General features: G+C 44.6%; 2 long non-coding RNA genes across 2 annotated transcripts; both read right to left on the bottom strand.

Annotated features, from left to right (window-relative positions):
• On the bottom strand, positions 1 to 22406 carry LOC142871868 (uncharacterized). The gene is made up of 3 exons (XR_012920037.1): positions 22063 to 22406; positions 21690 to 21788; positions 1 to 299 (listed from the first exon to the last, which is right to left on the bottom strand). It is a non-coding gene; the product is annotated as an uncharacterized LOC142871868 (long non-coding RNA).
• LOC142871867 (uncharacterized) lies at positions 16223 to 21642 on the bottom strand. The gene is made up of 3 exons (XR_012920036.1): positions 20096 to 21642; positions 19909 to 19995; positions 16223 to 16897 (listed from the first exon to the last, which is right to left on the bottom strand). It is a non-coding gene; the product is annotated as an uncharacterized LOC142871867 (long non-coding RNA).
• Positions 22407 to 23794: the final 1388 nt, after the last annotated feature.

Raw genomic sequence — 23794 nt, 5'->3', positions numbered from 1 at the left:
CATAAGCGTTTCTCTAAAAGGGTTCAAGAAAGATATTAACAATAAGAGCTAATAGCTGGGCACTTTTCATGTGCCAGGCACTATAGCAAGTACTTCTCAGACTCATTCAATCCTTGAATCACTCTGTGAGCATGATATTATTATCCCCATGTATTTATCCATTTTGTGCTGTTATAACAGAATACCACAGGCTGGGTAATTTATAATGGACAGAAAATTACTGAATCATGGTCTGGAGGCTGGGAAGTCCAGGTCAAGGGGCTGGCATCTGGCGAGGGCCTTCTTACTGCTGCATCGTCCTATGGTGGAAGGAGGAAGGGTGAGAAAGGGCAGAAGAGAGAGAGGGGAGAGAGACATTATAAGGGGGACAAACTCTTTCTTTTATAAGGAGCCCACTCCCACAATAATGGCACTGATCCGTTCACTCTGCCTCCATGGCCTACTCACCTCTCATTCGGCCCACCTCCCATCACTGCTACATTGGGGATCAAGTTGCCCAAGCATGCTTTTATTAGGAACATATCCAAACCATAGCACCTCATTTTACAAAGCAGAAAATGAAGCTCAGAAAGGTTAAGTGACTTGCCTGAGGTCGTACAGCTCAGGAGGAGCAAAGCTCTGTCTGAGTCTCAAGTCTGGGGCCTAAAACACTACTTTACACTGCCCGCCTCTGCAGATAGAAACTTCCTCCCAGAATTCTTGCACATATTTTTATGTCTGTTGGGAATGCATGCAGCCACAAGGAATGGGAATTTCAAACAAATCCAGATTTAAATTTCTCACATAACAAAACATCTGGAGGTCGCCCACCCCTGGCTGTGGTCCAGTGCATGGATTATGTTGGGCCTGGCATCTCTGCAGACGTCTTGGCCTCCCCATGCTTGTTGCCTCAGGGCTGCAAAATGCTAGTTGAACCTCTATATATCACACCCAATTTCAAGTCAAGAAGAATGGGAAGAAGTAGCATTAGTGATGACCTTCCTTCCCTTTTCATCAAGAAAAAAAAAAATAAAACTTTGTAATAAACCACCCCCATACCATCTTCTTCTTACATCTCATGGGCAAGACTCTTCACATGACCATCTTCCTGCACAGGAAACCAGGGGCGCAACTATTTAGCTTTATTAATCTCTTTATTAAGCTTTATTAATCTCCAGGGGTGGCAGGCAAGGGCTCTGGATATGGGCACTAAATTGGCCAATCTGTCACATCTGCCATAGCCACAGATCTGCCATAGATTATCAGTCTGTCTGATAGTTTTCATCTGGGCACGTGTCTGTCTCCCTCACAAATCAGGCAAAAAGCAGAAACCCCTTTGCACTCAAATTTGCGTCTCCAAAGTTCCTGGCACATGGTAAGTAGTAGCTCAATAAATATGTGTTCTGCATAATTAAATGCTCCACTTCCAGCTCCTGCTCTAGTTCTGATCCTTAGAGAAGAAAATTTAACGTCTTCTGGATGGGCCATTCCCCAGTCCATAACTCCACTGGCCATGGCAGAATGCGCACCTGGGGTGTCAGGTGTGAGTAGGCTTCCCGACTCCTACCCAGTCTTCAGAGCATGTTCCAGAAGTTTTGGAGCAGAGGTCTAAGGATGGGTTGGAGAATTGCAGGGGAGCCTCAGAAATTTCAATGCAGCCCAAGGGTCATTATTTCACTACAAGTCTCTAAGTTGAGAGCCCCTAATTCTAGTGCAACATTTTCTCCTCAGTAACTATGGTCTTAAGAAAGTTGCTTCACACATCTCTGGGCCCCAGTGTCCTCATCTGTAAAATAATAGCTACTCACTTATGAAGATAGCTTCTTAGAATTGGAAGGAACATTAATCTTTCCTTTCTGGAGATTAGGAAATGAGGTCACAGCGAGGGAAAGCGACTGACACACGTTTTCCAGCTGGAATCAAATAGGTTGTCTAAAGGAGCATTCACACAAATGCAAGAAATATAATGTCAAAGCACCTAATCACAAACTCTGCCACACTTTACCATAGGGTGGCTTGCCGACGACCTGAAAGAGACTCAAAATGCCTCTAGGTTATCACTGGCATCCTCACCGAATCAGACTCAAGGATGGCATTTTCGGGTATGCAAGGAGTCGGATTATACTGAGGCTCTTGTGTCTGGAAAGAATCTTCTCATTCCTGTGCACATCAACAACGGCAGACAGGCCAGCAACGCTGGTGTCAAAGCATGTCTGCAGGCAATCACTGAGCCTTTTAATTAGTCCTGGTGAAAGTCCGGGCTTTTCGCAGCTGCACTGCTTCCCGCACCCCTTAGATCTAAATCAGTGGTGCCCAACCCCAGCGTGGCAGTAATTGACAGGGTATCATGCATTGAGAAAACACAAAAGGTCAGAAAGCTACTCTGAATTCAGCAATGCTCCTAAATAAATACGGAGTTTTTTTACTCATCAGCGCAAGTTTTACACATATTTTCAAACAGTAATTTTAAAAGTATGAATACTTATTCATTTAATCAAGAGGGTCGATGCTTGCTGCTCATAGGCTGGGAACCACTGGCCTAAAAATCATTTGACCAAATAATCAATAATGTGTCATTATTCATGTGTTTCCTTAAAGATGAGACAACCTGGTATGGTGAAGAGAAGAGTGGGTGGGAATCACGAGACCTAGTAAACACCCTCTGCATATAACTTCAAGACACTAGGTGAAGCACAGGATCTCGTAAGGCCCTTGTTTCCTTTTCTATAAGAAATGGTTCACGGCTGGGCATGGTGGTTCATGCCTGTAATCCTAGCACTCTGGGAGGCCGAGGCAGGAGGATCACTCAAGGTCAGGAATTTGAAACTAGCCTGAGCAAGAGGGAGACCCCATCTCCACTAAAAATGGAAACAAATTAATTGGCTAACTAAAAATATATACAAAAAAATTAGCCAGGCATTGTGGCGCATGCCTGTAGTCCCAGCTTCTCGGGAGGCTGAGGCAGAAGGATTGAGGTTGCTATGAGCTAGGCTGATACCACGGCACTCTAGCCTGGCCAACAGAGTGAGACTCTGTCTCAAAAAAAAAAGAAGAAATGGTTCTCAAAGCTGAGTGCACGTGGGAATCACCTTGGTCCTACACCCAGAGATGTTGATTTAGTTGGCGTGGGTGTGGCCTGGACACAGGGGTTTTTCAATGCTCCCCTAAACGAATGCAATATACAGCTATGATGACAGCCACTGCCATAAGGGAAAGGAGTTGGACCAGATAAGGCACAAGAAATACCAACCCTTCCCCCGCCAGAGCTCTCCTCTCACACTCCTGTTGCAGACATCGCTATTGGTAGTGGTGCTCCACCTGCTAAGTCCAGACATTGTCTCACTGTCCTTTCCAGCACAACACCCCACAAAATAGCTACCAATAATCCAACATCGGCACAAGGTTGAGATCTTTTGCCATTCCAGGATAGTCTTAGGATCTATCTCTAAAATTCTGAGTCTGAGCTTTCCTCTACTACTGACAAGTGAAAAATGATAATTCAGCTCATAAGTTAACTCATGGATTATTCAACATGACTTGGAGCTATTTTTCCTGTTGCTTTGCTAATGCTCACATGTCGTGTTGTGACAATGCTGATGAGTGACGAGTTAACCCACGTTGAAGTAACCAGTTCGTGTTTATCTAGACACTCGGCCGAGATACTGTGTTCTATCTTATGGAAATCAAGGACTCAAATGTTTATTGTAATTGTCTTAATAAACCAAATTCATTACAAGCCTCTCCAGGTGATAATACAGAAACTAGCTATTTGGTTGACAGAAAATCTAATCCAATCACAACAGAAAAAATAATAATAATTAACAGCATGGCTACATCTAAGTATATTTGAAGTTTCCTAATGTAAACTTTCTAAGTTCGAAATACCATTTCCTAGAATTTGCTTTGCTTTGCCTATTTCATTTTGGGACGGGAGGGGAATGGATTGCAAATGAATTTACAGCTAAGCAAATGAATTTTTGAATGAAGGTTTTACCTTCAGTTTCAGCATCACTTTGAAAACACTTTGTCCTTCAGCATTCCCAGGGGATAAATAAGAAGAAAATATGCCCCTAACAACAAATTATAACAAACAATATAATTTCATATATGCAAATAAGTTAATAAATGGTAAAGCAATACCCCGTAACTCCCCATAACTTAGAACTCAGGTAGTGAAAAACTGTTGGCACTCTCATTCTAAAAGTCTGCAGTCCTTCTAAGGCAGAAGTTTCTTCAAGAACAGAGATTCTCAACATCTAGGCATCAGCAACACCTTAGGTGGTAACTTCAGACATAGTCTTTTCTGGGTTTGGTTTATTTCAGAGCAGTCAAAACAGGACCAGCCAATGCCTCCCCACCAGCACATACGAAGGAAGTATTAAAATCACTCAAATAGTCTTAAGGCAGTGGGTCTCAACTCTGGCTGCAGCTGAGAGTTAACTGAGAAGTTTTCAGAAACACTGATGCTAATGTCCCACCCTAGGGCTTTTGATGTCACTGGTCTCGAGGTCTCAAGGGCAGCCTGGGCTTAAAGTCTCCACCAGTAACTGTAATGTGCTCCCAAAGCCAAGCACCACAGCCTCAGGAAAACACCATCCACGTTAAGAAGAGGACGGCAAGTTATGCCTTGTCTCCGTGCCCACTGCTGCTAGGCTGAACTAAAAGTTGGGAACCAGGAGTCGGGAAATCTGGGTGAAAGACTGATAGACAAGGAGCAAACCCAGCAACCCTGAGCCAAAGCCACAAAGGCCAACACCGCAGCACAGAGACACAAGCACTTGATTGGGACTCTTCTGGCAGGAAGCGAAAGCGCTGGGTTATAGGACAGGGGGACTAAGCCCCAGGAGAGACAATATATAGACCCAGCAGGGTCAGAAATCCTTCAAGGGCAAGAACTCTACTCATCTGCTCATTCACTCTGCTAAAGAGGAACCCCAGTTGGGAGGCAGAACCCATTCCTGCAGTGAGGTCAGCTGGCTGCAATGAAAGCAATAAATGGGAAATTCTGGAAACGGATGACCAGCATGTTTGTTTATATTTTGCCCCTGGAACAGGGGGACCTTTGAATGTCTCCTCTGCTCATAGCGTCTGTTTTCCACATGTCCCAACAGCGAATACAGGGAAAAAGAAAAAACAGAATGGACTTTTAAGAAGCACGGGCCATAAAGCCTATTGGTCAAACAACCCCTTCGCTTGGTGCCAGACATTTACCTTTCATGTAGTCACAGAAGCTTGGCATGAAAACACTGGCCTATAAAGATCACTTTATGGTTAACAATCCCCAAGGCAACTTTGTTGGAATAATTTTGTCGTCATCTGGGAGCTGTGTTTTCCAGCCCGGCACTAAGTTAATTTAAAGTAAATGACCACTTCAGTGTCCTTGTGTCATATAAGATGGGGAGTAATTTCAAGGGAAAGGTAGATGCTTAACAGAGCAGTGAGACATATACTGGCTAACACCTGTTTTATACAAAAAATTTGGGCTTCCTACGAACATATCATTAAGCTGCAAATATTTGTTGGGAGCCAAGTTTTTGCTTTGCAAATAGTCCCAGCTTACGAAGGCCTTTGAGAATTTTCTTGCTTTGAAAATGCATTTAATGATCTGTAAAGGGCAGAAGAAAAATGCAGAAATTCACTACCACTAATAATTCCCATGTTCAACACAGGAAAATAGCGATGTATTGGTAATCATTGAGCTGCTTGTTTATCTTGATTCTCTCCAAGGAGGTTGCGTGATTCTATAGCAAAGTAGAGAAACACATGGAAAACACAGAGGCTCCCTAAGTTAGCTCTTGAACAAATGGGGCAAAGGGACAGGGGATTTCTCTGTGTGTGCTTACACACCCCTCCTCTGACTCTTTGCTCACCTTTCTCTTTGCCCATTATTTTTGACATGTCCTGTTAGATCCCAGCATCAGCTACATATATATGGCAAGGACGACATTTCTTTACTTTCTTTCCCTAATCTGATTCTTCTTTCATGTAACAAATATACATTGACTCTCATTACTGTCAATGAAAATTCCAGGAGAACCTGGAATCCCCTTTGAAACTGGAAATGAACCAAAGATTCCATTGTTGGGCCTGATTCTGATGCCTTTAGGGTCCTGAAAGCTATTAGATCTCTCAAGTGTCAGTCCCCCATTTATCCAAATGGCCACATCTCCCTGGCACTCTAGTTTGGCCAAATGCAAATCAATGCAGTATGACTTTTCAATGTCTTCGCTTGCTTGATTTGTCACTAACTTTTGTGATTTCTTCCTCTGTCACATCAGTAAAATCTATCCTTGATTTCACGTCCAATTCTATACCTCCAATTGGAAGGTAGGGAGACCTACACTTACCTAGACATGTGAGAGGCCTGAGCAGTGAGTAATTTGGTGACCCTTCAATCCAATGCTCTTTAAATATTTGTTCAACATTTATTTAATAAAAGAAAAAAATTGTATACTTTTCTATGTTCAATAATGAGGGATTGATTACTATGGTCTTCAGAACCAAAAATTATCTCAGAAGCAAACTGAACCATGTAAAGATGTGGACAATAAAATAAATCACTCTAAAATAAATTACTTATTCCCAATAAACAGCACCATGTCATGTATTATTGAGTTTCAAAATGTACGATTACTGCAGACACTAACTTCCCACAAATGTCATCAGGAGCTGGTCTCAGGGTTAACAGTACAGACAGAACATGCAACTTACACGTGCATGTTGTAAAGATACTCAAAGATGGCAGTGAGGATCCATCGTTAATTTCTACTCTAGAGCAGCGCCTACTTTAGTAGAAGACTCAATTTACATTTGACCAGTTATGGAAAATATCACATGCAAACCAGAAAATATCACATGCAAACAGAGTTAATCTGTACCATAATTTCCAGTATGTTCTCATTTTACAGATTGGCATCTGGGCAGCTTCCCAGCCCGCAACTCCCTAAATCTAGCTCTGTTCCCTGTCCAAGGTCTGCTCATCTGACATGAGGACTGCTACTGATTTCTCATCTTTTACCTCTACTAATGAATAGGAGTTCCTGGCTCCATTTTCTCTCCCTTCAAGTAAATTCCAATTAATCTGGTTTACCATGTCCTGACTGCCATTCAATCTCTAAAATCCAAAATGGCTTCCCTGTGCTTCCTACAGTTCAAGAAGTTTCTTTGTGTGATGAAGAAAACTCAGGCTCCCTGAAGTAATGCAGCTGCCATACCTATGGGGCGTTTCTACAGGTATGCAGTCTGGGCTCCCAGAGCGACAGGAAGTGGAAATGAGCAACCTCTGAAGGCTATTTCCTGGTTCCACTGCGCCCCCTGCAGGGCATACCAACAGGTCCTTGCCACCCTGCAGGGGATTTTTTTCAGTAGAAGCCCATGCTGTCAGTGCCCTGCACTGCAAAGTGAAAAAAAGAGTTAAAGTGATAAAATAATAACTTAATCCATCAAATGCGTATTTGGGAGGAGAAGAAATGTACTCCTCCCTTTAAACGTGCGGTAAATCCATTAAGGGGCCCCCTGGAATGAGCTCACTTAGAAATAGGTCACTTGCCTGCAAAGCACAGGCGAGGATCGTGCTGCATGAGTGCCCAAGAGGACACGCGCTGGCTGGAACGACAGGAGGAGAACCGAGACCTGATCCCCCTCTGACAGCAGACTGATCACCCCTGGGCAGCCCTTAGCCTCCTTGAGTCTGTGTCCCCATTTGTAACGTGAGAAGGAAAACCTTGGTCAATCTCAGGATCCTCGAGATACTCAAAAAAAACATGTCATGAGCCAGCTCTGTTTTCCATAACCTACCACTTTTCAGGCAGGACATCAATAATGAGCCACATTAATTCTCTTCCAATCTAATCACTCGGAGGAAACATAATGTATCTTGGATGCAAAGAGAAACACCAAAGCTGGTGGTTTTACTGAAAAGGAAAAAAAAAGTTTTACAATATTAAAAAAAAAAAAAAAACCTTTGCAGGAAAACAGTGACGATGGCATTAACTTTCTCGTTTGTTGACATAAAATCTCTACCCAATTCACTGTCATCTCCCTTTTTAAGGAAGTTCTGAAACTGCTCAAATGTGAATTAGGTAAAGAACCATTTTTCTCCCTTTTCTTCCAAATTTACTGAGGCATGGGCCTCACTCCCCAGCCCACTTCTACTGCGGAGACACACCCACCTTGGAAGCCTGGTCCCCTCTGCCCTCTCCACCCCCACCTCTCTGGTTTAGGGAAGGACAGACAACCATGCAGGTGGCTCCATCAAGCCAAGCCCACCCCTGCCCACCTCTCACCTCCCAACCCCTCCTGACATCCCACAGGGAAGGATTTTCTAGCCTGATTAGCCTGGCCAGAAGACATTCACTGGCAGTGTTTATTATTTGGGTAGGGGGGCAGGGTCATTCACTGTGCCTTAAAAGCAGGAGCCCTTCTCCCTCCCTTCTTCCCCTCTCTCCTAGGCCCTGCTTCCGGCCTCTGTGTGCTCTTGGAGCCTGGGAGGGCCTGGCCCCTCAGGAGACACTATCCCTCCTCGCTCTCTTCTAGATCAAGAAGCTGGGTAGACAAGGGGAGCACCAGGGCCCAGCAAGGCCCACAGATCATTCTGTGTGTGTGTGTGTGTGTGTGTGTGTGTCCCCACCTACCCTCTCTGTCCCTGTCACACTCCCTGCGACCTGGCCCCAATCAGTACCCAGGGCCCTCCTGCCCTTTTCTCTCTCCCTATGGAGAAGCAGTTTAGCAAAGTAGTTATGAGTTATGAGATTAGGCTTTGGGCCGGGACCACCTGGCTCTTCCACTCACCAGTTTTGTGACCTTGGCAATACCTTCCCTGTGCCTCAGTTTCCTCATCTGAAAAATTGGCAGTTGAATCATTTTTCCACTCCATTTAGAACAGTGCCTGGCACATAATCAGTATTTCATCGATGTTAGCTCCCATTCTTGTCAGTACCACTCCAATTATTCTTTTTGAGTCCTCGTGGCTGGATAGGAAAGACAGCCCCAGCCAGGGAAGCCTCCTCTCTCTTTTCTTCCTCACCCTCACATGCAGCCTTCACCTGGTGACAGGTTAAACTGGGGCCTGCGTGCCCACCAACTCGCAGCCCTCTCCTTCCTAAATGTCCTTCCTCCGCACAGCAGGCAGAGGGCAGCGTGACCCATGGTCTGCACTGGGGTAAGTAGAAGGCACCACAGAGCCCCTGCGCCCAACTGCACGATCCAACCCCAGAGTTCACCAGGCTCCCCTTGGGTTTCAGCAGACACACTTACTAATAAAAAGGTCCTTCGTCATCTCCGTCTGCTGTTTTCTCAGAAGCCCCTGTTATTAGAAGCCAGAACAGGGCATTCCTGGGGATTTGGTCATAAAAATCATCAAAAGAGCAGCAAATCCACAGCTTTATCCGTCATGGGCCAGGCACATGGGAACTTTTCTAGAGACTGGGGCATGAAGATGAACCAGACTCATCCCAGCCTTGGAGGAGCTTATAGTCTAGTGGGTAAGATTATCTCTCTACAGAGGGATTCTCCAATGTTAGCAAAAAACCCCTGGAGGGCTTGTTAAACCACGGATTGCTGGGTTCCAACCTCATAGTTGCTTCTTACTCAGGTTTTGGCGCTGAGAATTTGCATTTCTAACCAGCTTCCAGGTAATGTCGATGCTGCTGGGATGGAAAGAAACCAGTCAGAACCAGTTCTGCTCTGCCACAGGCAAGCACGGATGCTCAGGAGGGAGCACAGACAGCTCCATGGTGCTACAGAGATTTATCTGAGGACATGAGCCCACGCCGGGCTCGAAGGGCACAGAGACTAGCCAAGCCTGGAGTGGCCTCTGAGTCTGGGGCACAGGTGAGTGGTCTGGGCTGGAACTGCAGGCTTAGAATCACCCACCGTCAGGATGACTTGGAATATGGGAACACACAGTTTACTGGCCTTCAAGAAAGCCGATGTCACCCTCCTGCAACTTCTCAAACTGTACTAAATTGATATTTCTTGAAGTCTAACTCTGTGCTAACAGACCTTCATTTTAAATAGAATATGGTTTCAGCCAGGCATGGTGGCTCACGCCTGTAATCCTAGCACTCTCGGAGGCCAAGGCTGGCAGATCGCTCGAGGTGAGGAGTTAGAAACCAGCCTGAGCAAGAGCAAGACCCCGTCTCTATTATAAATGGAAAGAAATTAATTGGCCAACTAATATATATAGAAAAAATTAGCCGAACATGGTGTCGCGTGCCTGTAGTCCCAGCTACTTGGGAGGCTGAGGCAGGAGGATTGCTTGAGCCCAGGAGTTTGAGGTTGCTGTGAGCTAGGCTGATGCCACGGCACTCACTCTAGCCTGGGCGACAAAGCGAGACTCTGTCTCAAAAAAAAAAAAAGATACAAATAGAATATGGTTTTAATTTTTGATAAGCTGCTGAATTTTAAAGAGAGTTTTTGGGGCCACCAAATATTCTGGATCATGCAGAGAATACATATTATACTTCAGTAATTTTGTATTTACATTTGTATGATGTGACATAATAGATGTGAATGTTAATCACTGCTTGACTATGTTAGTAAAGTTGTTTAACTAGAAAGAAAGAAAGAGGGCCGGGCGTGGTGGCTCACGCCTGTAATCCTAGCACTTTGGGAGGCCGAGGCGGGCGGATTGCTTAAGGTCAGGAGTTCGAAACCAGCCTGAGCGAGACCCTGTCTCTACCAAAAATAGAAATAAATTAATTGACCAACTAAAAATATATATACAAAAAATTAGCCGGGCATGGTGGTGCATGCCTGTAGTCCCAGCTACTCGGGAGGCTGAGGCAGTAGGATCGCTGAGCCCCGGAGATTGAGGTTGCTGTGAGCCAGGCTAATGCCACGGCACTCACTCTAGCCTGGGCAACAAAGTGAGACTCTGAAAAAAAAAAAAAAGAAAGAAAGAAAGGAAAGAAAGGAAAGAAAGGAAGAAAGGAAGAAAGGAAGAAAGAAAGAAGGAAAGAAGGAAAGCAAGCTAGCTAGCTGATGTCCAGTGCTGACTGTGCCATGTCAGGACCTGGGAACAGCAGGAGGGAGTTTAGCTACTCTAAGATGTGCTCTTCAGACTGGCCCAGAGGTCTCTGGTCCATAAAGCCCATGCTCAACCCTGGGAATAAACCAGCAATTCAGTCAAGAACAGCTGAGGCCATCAGATGGAGAAATGGGACAGAGGCAATAAAAAGTTGGAAGGTTGGAAGGAAATACCAAAGTTGTGAGAGAAAAATTAGGAAGTGCAGTAGACCTGCCATGCAGAGGTGATATGGTTTAGGGGACTGAGTTCAAGAGCTGGAAGAAACTGGAATATAGTGGGTGCATAGTAATAGTTGTCGAATTAATTGATATATAAAATATTTTCACATCCTATGAATTCAGTGGATTTGGGACAACAATACATATACCCTTTAGGGAGATGGCAGATACCATTTAGAAAAAGGGGTCTTTGTAACCTTCTTGACTCTAAGCCGTGGCTGTCTCTGTCGGTGCTTCTCAGACTCTCTATGGAGGAGGACCCATGGGTTTTTGTTACTATCATTAACTTTTCTTAGCATTCTAGATCCACATGTGGTCCCACTGCACACAATGGGTATCTACAGGTGATTTAACACATGAATTTGAGGACAACCAAACAAGTCTATACCTTGTTCAACAAAACGAACCCGCTGATCATATACTCAGATGCTGTAGGAATGTCAAATTGCTAGAGCAGCACTGCTTGACAGCAGAAAGAGCAAGATTCCACACGACTTCCTTTAAATATCAAAAGGAAAATTTTGAAGTCTGTCTGTGAAGGCTTACCTTGAGCCACAGGAAGGTAGAAATCACTCTAAGAAACAGTGGAGAGGTTTCTAGTGTGTAGAGGGGGATAGAAGATAAGAATAAGGAGAAAGAAGAAGTCAGACACACGCTGATCTCTGCCCACCCCACCCCCTCTACTGCCACCACACCCAATACCTTCAGGCAGAAATGCCAGGGCAGGGAGAGGGGCTTGCTGATTGTAATAGAAACATCCAGACACATGTGGAGAAACCAGAGTGCACCAGGACTAGTGGCCGGCTTTCCTGAACACAGCTGAGGGGACTGCAAGCTTTCCTAGAAGGCCCATGTGCCAGAGAGCATCACACCCAGCTTGGCGCAGTTGTAGATGTGCACCTTGGCAAGAGGAGGAGCAGATGTGGCACCTGGAGAAGAGGTCACCTGGAGGCCCCTGACCTGACCCTGGTTTTCTTCCTACACCTGGCTTCATCCTGCACTGCAATAGGAGTCACCCACATGTCCAAAGATCCTCTCCAAAACTATTGCCCCTTGGCCATTGTGAGGCCCAGGCATATACATGCTGGTGGCCTGGGAGAAGGCAGGGAGGCCCTGAAAGCAGACTGAGGGATGTTTGCACAGGAATTTCAGACTCCTGGTCTGAAAAGTGTGATCTAGAAAAAGAACACATCCTCTTGGCCCCTCGCTTGGACTCCTTGCTGGTGGGAAGGAGTGCAGCCAGGGGAAGACACAAGGGGTGACCTCAAAAATGCAGGGCCCCAACCAACTGCAGGCCCAGCCAACTGAGGCCTCAGGGAAACACAGGAAGGAGTCTAGATAGATAGCCAGAGCTGGCACTGCTGGGTTTTCGTGGCCAGTGCATGACGTGCAGGCAGTCCGGGAGTTCCCATGTGCCCTGGTGGCAGGCACAGAGGAGGAGAGAGGAAAGCAGGACTGAGGAGCTCTGGGGTGAGGCAGATAAGAGCCTCAAGGGCTGGGACCTTGAGCCTGGAGGCAAAAGCAAAGGTCCACAGTCAGCAACCACTGATGCCAGCATGTGACCCAAAGCCAGGCGGGACCAGTGACACCAGCAGTGGATTCAGTGAGGACAGAAGCTGGTACACAGGGCAAGCAGGCCAAGACTGTACACCAAAGCCAGCAAGGGTCCAGAAAATGCAAGCAAAGGACTGTGGGACCATACTCTGGTTGCCAACCTGGAAGGAAGTAGGGGGAAAGAGATAAATTTTGAAAATCCAAGCGTTTCTGTGAAAGGCATGAGCTCATTTGAAAGAGGCATTTTAAACTGGGAAAGACTGAGATAGCATCAGCCCGTGCACTGGGAAACCTATGTACCCTTCCCCACCCTCCCCACCTCTTCTACCCGACCGGGCGTCCCAAGAGCAAGATCAGTTTATGGCAGTGCTTCCCAGCCTTTGTCACATGGTGGCACAGACAGAAAATGCGACTTGTGTGGAACATGGAAGAAAGCAGGAAAGGCAACAAGCTAGGGGGCCACGGCCCTGCCCAGCTGCCCCGAGGAAGAGGACACAAGATCTCAGCACCCCTGCAACTCAGTTGCACCCCCACGCCATGGACCATCAGCGAGAGGGCCCGGGTTATAGAAAATACAGACCCTGCATGTTCCTCTGTACATATAGGCAATCACTTACAAACTTGCAGACTCCAACTACAGGGTGAATGAAGGAATGAATGAATGGACAAATGGATCTATATCTCATCACTTTCTGACTGAGTAACTTCAGTCAAGGTACTTAACTTCCCAGTTTCTCTTGGAAACATAGGGATAATAGTAGCTACCTTGAAAATGAATTTGTGAGGATTAAATGAGGCAAGGTATACATAGCCTTAAGGGCAATTAGTATAAACTCAGTCGATGTTAGGTTTTTTCTGGACCACCTCTCTCTATCCTTTCTAAGCAGGCCATCCCAGAGGGACAGATGGTGGCTTGAGGCACCTCCCTGGTAGACCTCGTACCCACAATTGTCTCGGGGTGCTTTGCATGGCTGTTGAGCTACAAACCTCTCCCAATCCACCAGCCTATTGCATACCCAGGATGTTAAGCTGCCTTTTCTCTTCATTCACTCATTCTTTGGCCTCTAGACCTTGTCCTCCTTGCCTTCATAGCCAGCTGCTCCCTACTTTTCTCGCTCAGAATCTGCCCCCCACTCTTTCCCTAGGTAGCTGCAGAGGAAAAGACCATAGCCTTACATCCCCGATGGAGGATCACAGATCGGGGGAGAGGCTGTTGTCAGGAGCTCACAGAGATGCCTTGGGAATCCTGGAAGGACTGAGAACTTCAGTGAACTACAAGAACAGGACACATCAACCTCAGCAATCTTTTTGCTAAAAAGCATCACATCAATTCTTGAAGATTGCTTATTGCGCCAAGTAAATCAGCAAATCCATCACCCCGTCTCCTTGTGGGACACGTTTTCCCCCATGTCTCTGAGCCACCTCATCAAGTCACACTCAGAAAGCTCTGAGGCTGAGTAGCCCCACTCATACTGCCCTGCAACTCGGAATGAGTAACAGGAATGTAATTACAGCTTTGCACTTAACAGTGAGTCAACCAAAGCACTTGGGAAAGATGTGACATTTATAAGAACATTTACATTTTTGTGTTAAAATATTATTTTAAAACTCCACACTATATCACCAAAAACAGTTCTGGGTGGAATTAAACACCACATTTCGTGTAACTCAGTACCATATGTTTTGTTAAACTTTGTGCTCTTGAAATGTCTGAGTTTGCACTGGAATGGAGGCAAGAAAGGTGGCTCAGTAGGAGAAAATATGTACATATATCAAGTGTGTCTTCAGCTCTTGTATGTCAAGAAAACTTGAGTCAGTGTGAGCGGATTAGATGACCCAAGTAATTTGACTGGATGCATCGCCCTGAGGGTAATACATGAAATCCTACGAAGAAGTGGGAGGCAGAAAAGTTCACCTACTTGACAAGAACATGGCTTACGATACTGAATTGCTTCTAATCTGCCCTTCCTGACAGCTCATTACTTTCCTTCCTAAACATGCTATTCACTAGACTCCCTTCTCTGGGGCTGAGGACAAATGAAGTGAACCTTATGAAATATAGAGTCGAGCCACTCCTCTCCACGGATATCCGGAAGAATCGCTGCTCAGGGAGCTCAAACAGAGACAAACGGTGGCCAAACTTGACAAGCAATGGTGTGGGACTCACTGTCCCAGCCAGAGTGCACCCTGCCTTTCATGTTTTGCTCTTTCCTTTTAATTTATGACTTTGACAGAGCAACTCTGATGCATGTAATTTAGAAATCCAACCTTTCCCCCCAACCCCCGGGAGACACTTTGAACACGTAGACATAACTAATGTCTTATTTTAAATAAATGATTCCCAGTGAATTGTGCATGAAACACAGGGAATGTCTCCTTTTTAGAGTGTGGCTGTCATGTCGTTCTTCTCAGTGGAATAGAGTTCGTTTCTGATGTGTTGCTCTCTCCTACTTAGCTGAGGTTTCCAGCGTGTCCAAGGCTATCGGAACTAGCATACCTATACTTCGGCAATCCCTCTGGATGGTTTGGTTTTCTCGTGGTCCACTTCTACTTGGCCATATGATATACTCAAATCAGACTACTTTTAACAAACATGTGGACCATGAAATCACTGTGGTGCAAGTCAAGTTTTCTTCCCAGTTCTCCTTCTTAGAGCCAAGTACCCACGGAATGTCTCTGAACTCTAGGAGTTCAGTGGTATGTGACAGCAACCGAAAATCACACTGGTTTAAACAAGACAGAAATATATTTCTCTCTCACATCAAAGTTGCCCTCGACCACATGGCCCCAAGGTGACTTTTCATGAAATCCTCGTCCCAGCCAGCAGGAAGGGGGAAAGAAGGAGAAAGCTCCTTCTTTCTGAGGTTTGTGACCTGGAAATGTCACGTATCACTGCTGCTTACATCCCACTGACCAGTACTTAGTAACATGACCACACCTGGCTGCAGGGGAGCCTGGGAAGTATAATCTTTATTCTAGGATCACTAGCCTGATAATGTACTTTCAGGCTCTCATTCCAGCAAAGTAATTTCCCGCGTGACAACTGTGAAGCCAAAACAATCTGTGACTTTGGACCACATTTCCCCAGGAGCTGGCACTTGTGAAGAGTACTCCCTTCAATTTATAACTCCAGAGAGTGTCACATGCACAAAATGTGATGCCTTATGTTTTGGGAATCTGGATTTCTCAATCCAAGGCAAAGTCTATATACAGAATGGAAAGCTTCAAAGAATTATCCAGATAATTCAAGGCAAAACATCAAGTTCTTGGAAACCAGACTTCTTATTTGGGGCGGATCAAACCAGAAGGACCCTGTTAACATGATGTTGAGAAGTACTAAGCAAAGGTTTTTCTTCATGGCAAAGAAATCTATTTCAGGTAGCTGGGCTCAGCAACCTGCTTGCTTGATTAACATTCTGTGTTGGGAGAAGGAAGTGCTGATTAAATTGAGACGTCTGAAGTCAGTGTTTGGGAACAAAAGGCAGTAGTCAATTTGTCAAAAATCACAATCTTGATGTTAGCTAGCCTCGGTCCCTATGTTGGGCAAATATGCTATCTCTGTCATCCCCTGTAGTAAGGCAGCTGGTAGTTACTTCTAGAAAACACTTGGGTGAGAACTTAGACTGAGAAATCACACTTTGAGTTTCACCCAGAATTCAGGAAAAGATATCAAGGAGGGAAATGTTAGGCTACATGACAGTGGGATTTTTGTGTTTCCTGGCAGAAATTGTCTAAGCAGTGGTTTCTAACTCTCACTATACATTAGAGTCACCGGAAGAATTTCCTAAAATACCAGTGTCTAACCCCAATCTCAAGGATTATCATTCAGTTATCCTGAGATGGGATCGAAAGATCAGAATTTTTAAAAGTTCCCTGATTCTAATGGGCAGCCAGTGCTGACAACCAGTAACCTAAGGAAACTCCTTCCTGCTATTTTAAGGGAGCTCTCTGATCCATTCCAATCATTAGAGGGTTGTGCAATCAAGATTAAGAGATTTGGGGCCGAACATGCTGGCTCACCCCTGTAATCCCAGTATACTTTGTGAGGCCGAGGCTGGAGGATCACTTGAGGCCAGTAGTTTGAGATCCATCTGGGCAACATAACAAGACCCCGTATCTACAAAAAAATTTAAACAATAAAAAAACGATTAAGAGATTTCAAATGGACTGAGCAAGGAAGGTCTTTGCCATCAACAGTTGTAGCCAATTATCATACACCCACAGCTCTGACATTGAGCCTGGGAAAGGGCAGACACAATACATGGAGGAAAAAATAACAAAGGAAGAAGGTTAGCTTTGGTCATGCTCATTTTGTACAAGGAATGCACCCAATGCACTACAATGCACCTTTTGTAGGTACCCTACAAAACATGTGGGTTTATTATAATTCCTGCAGTGGATGTGCACATCCTGCAGTGGATGTGAAAAATGAGATAATTCTAGGGACCAGCTCCTTCATGGGCCTAATGTTGAAGACGGCCTGCAATGTCCCCTGAACTGCTCACCTTTCCATCTTGTTTCATACTCCCCCCCTGCAGTAACCCAACATCCTAGACAAGCCGGTCCACTCTCTGTTCCCAGTGTCCCAATTTCTTCATGAAGCGTTTATTTTCCCCAGTAGGCTGTGGACTAGCCCCCCTCTTAATCCAATGTGTTTCATCTTATTAGACATGCGTCCTATTTTGCCTCATTTTATGCTTATATTCCAGTCTTTTCCTCCCTGATAATATAAAAACATCTTGCAAACAAGCCCTGTGTCTTACTCATCTTTGTCGCCTGCTAATCCCTAACATGTGATTGGCCCTCAGCAAATATTTGCTGAATTGATACGAATTTCCAGAAACTTCTCCCAATGATTCTTTCATCTAGTGGATTGGTTCCAAGTATACGTACTTGATACCTTATCTCCTGCTTCTGAGCCTTGAGAGCCTGGGCAACTCACTTGAACTTTTCGAATGAATGTTCTTCTTAGGCCCTGCACGTGCTAAGAGAAATCACTCTGTCTGGATCAACTATCATTTATCTAGCAGTACAGCATCTACTATCCTAAATGGCTCTCTTCCAGCTGCAGTGAGTCATTTGACATTTCAGAATAAAATAAATATCCCTTTTAGGAAAGGAAAAAAGAAAAACCAAAATTCTTCTTTAAAAACTTTACTGGGAAAGAAAGAAAGAAAAGCAAAAGGATGAGGGAAGGATGCAGGTATCCAATGCCAATGGAGCTTTTACATGTTTATGGCAAAGGAAAGAATGCTTTCCAGAAGCCAAACAGTTTTCAGTTAAACAAAACTGTCCATCTCCAGGAAGGCATGGGTCTTCCCATTTGATCTGCAGGGAGAAAGTGGAGGACTGGCAGAAGGATTTTACTCCTGAACACAGGTCTGGTTTTTTAATTTTAAAAAACCAGCCACACACTCTGCCTCCTTGGGACATAGGAATAACTGTATGCACAGAATTTTTCAGGACTGATGAATATTATTGCCATAATAAAATTAACATAATTGATATTTATATGTATAAGACTTCTTGCAGTTTACAAAAATTTTGCATGCACCATCTCATTTAAGACTCAGAACTACTCTGTAAGTAATAGGAATTATGATCACGGTCTTACAGAACATGAAATTGGTATGCTGGTTGCTAGCGAGGACAAAGGGATCAGGTATTTTTTCCAACCACATCCCTTGTTAACATGCTATGCAAAGCTGAGCTGATGGATCCCTATGCAAATACCTCCCCACCCAGTATCCAGGTCAGATGCAGTGATTAGGGGGCAGGCTTTGAAGGCAGGCGGGATGCACCAGGATCCCAGCTCTGCCTCCCACAACCAGGGGCAAGGTACTTATTAACTTCACTTGGTAGCAAGCTCCTAATTTGTAAAATAGACATAAAAATAGGCATAGGTGTTTTCTGCGAATTAAATGAGCTTGTGAAGTGCTCACCACAGGGCCAGGCACAAGACAAACACTTAATGAATGATAGTTATTAATATTAGTATAGGATTCATATATGAGGAATAGCACATTGCACATTGCAAAGTGCTCTATAATTATGGCTTCTATAGAAAGTACACAGCCTAATGAAAAAAACATCTGGGACTTTTTTTCTGGCTGAGAGTAAACACTAATTTCAAGTGAAAAATCTGTGCAAAAGTGTTGTACCTCAAAGGGGACTCCAATATTTTTTCAAGATTATGTATTCTGTTACCAAAAGTGCACATACTAATCAAAGTTGGGTTTCATTTATTTTAAAATACCTTGTGTTTTAAAATCTCCACCAATAAACCATGTCCACCAGATTACCTCATATTTCACTGCACACTTCAATAATCTTTACACGTTAATCAACCACCTTGCATTTGCCTCTGTGTTTATTGTGCTTGTATTTTATTATTTTCTCTGTAAACCTTGTGTTTCAAAGCCTTTCCAGAACAACTCAATCACAGAAGTATGCTTCTGGGTGACACTTAAGATATAAGGTTTTAACCCAGCAGTGAAATGATTTTAATTATAAAAACAAAACCATGAAATGGAATCCCAGTGACAGTTAAACAAATCTGTAATTATCCAGCCAGTTTGTAAATCCCTTCTCTCCTTTCTCGTTCAATTTGCAAACCTGGATGTCATCTTCTTAAATCAACAGCTCGGATGTGCACACAAATGTCTTCCACCAAATACATATTTCTCTTTCCACGCCGCTCCCAACATCTAAGCCCCTCTTACACAGGGGCAACATCAAATTAAATCCAGGGGGAAAAGGTAAATAAGGAAATCAGGTAGCCAAAGCAAAAACAAACTACAGCTGGTGCTTCCGGCCAACCGTCCCCAGGTGTCAAAAGGAGATTATGTGAATGTGAATGCTGTGTTTGTGTGTGTGTGCAATTCAATAATTATTGAATTCTTCTCATTTGCTAGGTGTATTCCCAGCACTAAACCGCATGCCTGGCACATATAAGTCTTAATAAAAGTTGATCACATGCATCAGTGAATTACAAATATTCTACTGAAATCACACCCTGTAATAGCCCTTGCATGATGCTATGATCCCACTTACTCAGGATCTACATTTAAGAATTTGTGTTGGTAACTAAGTCTCCAAAATTATACTTTGCTCAAGCCCAAAAAATACCATTCGAATGAGGTAACACATGCTTCCTGTAGCAGCTTCTGGATGTCATCCGTCCATGCCAGGCTTCACTCTTACCCCAAGAGCTTGCTAAAGGTTTTGCAAGAGATGGGAATGTGTGTCATTCATAGGAGGAAAAGGCAGGGGGCTGTGCTGACTAATGTGCTGAGAAACACAAGCCAACACTCACTTCTTTCAAATCCACAGCTTTGCAGACTATCGTCCATGGTCCCCAGCTGTAAGCATTCCGACCCCTCTGAGCTGGGCCCAGGTCATGGGAATGGCGTGCAATGGCAGGAAGCAACTCAGGAGTAGGCTTTTGGGAGTCCTGATCTCCAATGCTCCTGGAAGTCCTGGCATATCATTGTGGAATAAACTCTCTGTTTGGAAACAAGGAACTTGTACGAACCAAAGGCATTTAAAAAATACATCTGCTACCGGAAAGAGAAGTGAATCTAACATCTTTCTCACGAAACTGACTTGCAGATAAGTGGAAACTTTATGTGTCATTCCTGGAGATGCCTCACCCTGCTATGCAGCTGGAGCTGGTCCTTATCCTCCACAGGGGACCCATCCAAAACCCAAGATCATGTCATCCACTTGTCCATTTAATTATCAGGCTTTTTTACTTTTAATATTCTTTCATTCTCACCATCTGGAATCAGCATTTGAGAGATGTTAACATCTTTAATATCTTCCACTAAGTTGGCATAATTGGGTGAATTTCTTTTGGATTGCAGTTAATTTGAGAGTAAGGTGTTTTCTTTGATTACAAATTCAAGCAACTCAAAATTTTTAATGAGCAAGGGAATTGTGTTCAAAACCAGAGTGGTCCAGCTAGACTTGGTCCTTTTGCCTTCCTGAGAAGAACACAAATAAGTCCTTTCCTCCACCAGGAACCAGATGGGCATTCACCTTCACAAAAGGACTCCAGTCCATATTAATTTACTAGCAAGCATTTTTCTTAGTAAATACTCTGTGTCAAGCTCTTTGGAACTAAGAAAAAGATATCAGCTTTAGATATAAACTAAGAAAAAGGTGTCGTTTTCATCATGACAGAGGCTGGGATGAGAAGTGTTGAAGTGTGGAGTTCAATGGGAAGGTGGATCTGTTCGATAGAGGCCCTGGCCACAGGTTGACAGGCAGAGGAAAAATGTGGCAGCTGATTAAGGAGTTGCAAGATGAGGCTGCGTTGTAGGAGAAATACTCTGGCAAAAGCAAACAGGGTAGATAGGAGGAGGAGAGGAGGCAGCAGGAAGAGAAGGCAAACACCTCTTCTAGGAGACGTTCTCAAGAAATACAATAATTGGGACTTGACTAGATAACTGATAAGATAAAGGTGGACCTACAAGCAAGCCTAAGTCAATGCTAGAAACAGATGAGTTAGGAAGTCTTGGTCTGTTGCAGCTGCTGTAACAAAGTACTGTACCATAGACTGAGTGGCTTATAAATAACATAAATTTGGGCCAGGTGCAGTGGTTCTCACCTGTAACCCTAGCACTCTGAGAGGCTGAGGAAGGAGGATCGAATGAGCTCAAGAGTTCAAGACCAGCCTGAGCAAGAGTGAGACCCCATCTCTACTAAAAAAATAGAAAAATTAATAGCCAGGCATCACGAGACATGCCTATAGTCCCAGCTACTCGGAGAGCTGGTACTGGAGGATCGCTTGAGCCCAGGAGTTTGAGGCTGCTATGAGCTATGATGACACCACTACACTCCAGCCAGGGCAACAGAGTGAGACTCTGTCTCAAAAATTTAAAAAATGACATAAATTTATTTCTCACAGTTCTGGAGGCTGGAAGTCTGAGATCAGGGTGCCAGCATGGTCGAGTTCCGGCGAGGGCTCTCTTCCAGGTTGCAGATGGTCATCTTCTTATTGTGTCCTAACACCATGGGAAGAAAGTAAGAGCTGTCTGGGGTCTCTTGTATAAGACTGCTAATCCCATTCGTGAGCACTTTACCCTCATGACCTAATTACCTCCCAAGGCCCACCTCCTGACACCATCGCCCTAGGGGTTAGGATGCCAGCATGTGATTTGCTGGGGAACACGCACGTTCAGCCCATTGTAGTGGTTTGAAGGGCTGGTGGCCAAGCTCTAGCAAGCACTCAAGAAGCGGCAGAGCCCCTGTGCACCCAGCCAACTGTGGTTGACTCACGTTCTTGCCACAGCTCCAGCACGAATGACTGGATTCTTTCCCTTCCATGGTGCTCTGCAGAAGCAACAGCATCCCAAATGGAGTAAGAATGGAGTCCACCACTCTCAGGCAGAAGTTTTGCATGTAGCAGACACTGAGCCGCCCAATTTCCTCAGACCTTCTAGTTCATGCTTTTTAAGACAGATTTCTTTCACAACGTGGTGTTTGCCCAGAGTTGCACAACCAATGTGGGAAAGTGCTTAAAATGGTGTCAGAAGAAGAAAGGCTGTTGTCTATAAAGATCTGTCACGTGCAAGAAGGAGTAGACTATTCTCTCTGTTGCTTCAGAGGGGCCAGACAAGGAGAAAAGGGTAGAAGCTGTAGGGGGATCAGTGTTGATTCATCATAAGGAAGACTTTTCCTTAACAGCGAGGGCTTGCAACCAGACCTCTCAGAGTAACGCGTTTCCTGGGTTTTTCACATGATCACAGAGTTGTTAAGTGGGTAGGGACCAACTTCTTCATTTTACAGAAAACAAAGTCTAAGCCTGAAAATACTCCATGCACACCGTTGGCCCTGGAGGTTAGAACGTGGGCCCCTGCACCAGAGGGAGTGTTGACTGAGATGACCTCCAAAGCCCATTTCAACTTATGAGTCTATGCCTCCCAAAACCTAGCTCGTAATACAAGCAGAGAGGCAGAGTATGATGGAGGCTAAGAACACTGGCTTTGGTCTCAAAACTGGAGCCAAATCCCGGCTCCATCATCCACCAGTGGATCCATCTCGTATCCATCTTGCCTCTTCATCCAATAAAATGGGACTGATATCTGATATCTATAACTACCTGAGTGGGCTCTCATGAGAGGGAACTGAAAGAATGAGGTAAGCTAGAGTTACTATTGCCTGGCACCAATACCTGACATATGTAGGTGTTTCATTAGATTCAAAATATAATTTATCTTATTATTGCTACACTGGAAAATGCTACACAAAATGTTAGGTCGATTTGCATGAACTTATTTACCAGCATGTGGAATTCCATACTCTTGGAACCTTTGGCGTTTCCCACTATGCCAGGTTTATCTTGAAGACAATCAGTATCTGAGTAAGTATTTATAGTCAATCATTCCCTTACTGAGCAAGTACAGAATGCCACACCCCGAGCTACATGGTGAGGACAGAAAAATAAATCAGACACGGGTCTTGCCCTCGAGAAACTCGACCTGGAGATGAAGATAGAAGACAGATGGGTGCTTTTCTTCCCGAAGGATTCCAGTTCACACAAACTCATTAATGAGTATTTTGGTGGTAAATATTTGTTATGGGTTGAACTGTGCCCCCCAACAAAAGATACATTGGAGTGTTAAGCCCCAGTACCTCAGAAGGTGTCCTTATTTGGAGAGAGGGTATTTATGGAGGTAATCAAGTTAAAATGAGCTGATTAGGATGGGTCCTAATCCATGACTGGTACCCTTATAAAAAGGAAAAATTTGGACACAGAGACAGATATGTACAGAGGGACAGCACCAAGTGAAGATGGAGGCAGATATTGGGGCGTTGCTTCTACATGCCAAGGATGCCAAAGATCTCTGCGAACCCCCAGATGCCAGGAGAGAGGCATGGGACCGATTCTCCCTCACAGCTCTCAGAAGGAAGCAACCCTCCTGTCACCTTGATCTCAGACTTCTGGCCTCCAGAACTCTGAGACGTAAATGTCTGTTGCTGAAGCCACGCGGTTTGTGGTACTGTGTTA

This window comes from Microcebus murinus, chromosome 7 (genome assembly GCF_040939455.1).
Source record: "Microcebus murinus isolate Inina chromosome 7, M.murinus_Inina_mat1.0, whole genome shotgun sequence".
In the NCBI taxonomy this organism is placed as follows: domain Eukaryota; kingdom Metazoa; phylum Chordata; class Mammalia; order Primates; family Cheirogaleidae; genus Microcebus; species Microcebus murinus.
Note: the sequence above shows the minus strand (reverse complement) of the source record. Positions and strands in the feature narration are given on the sequence as shown.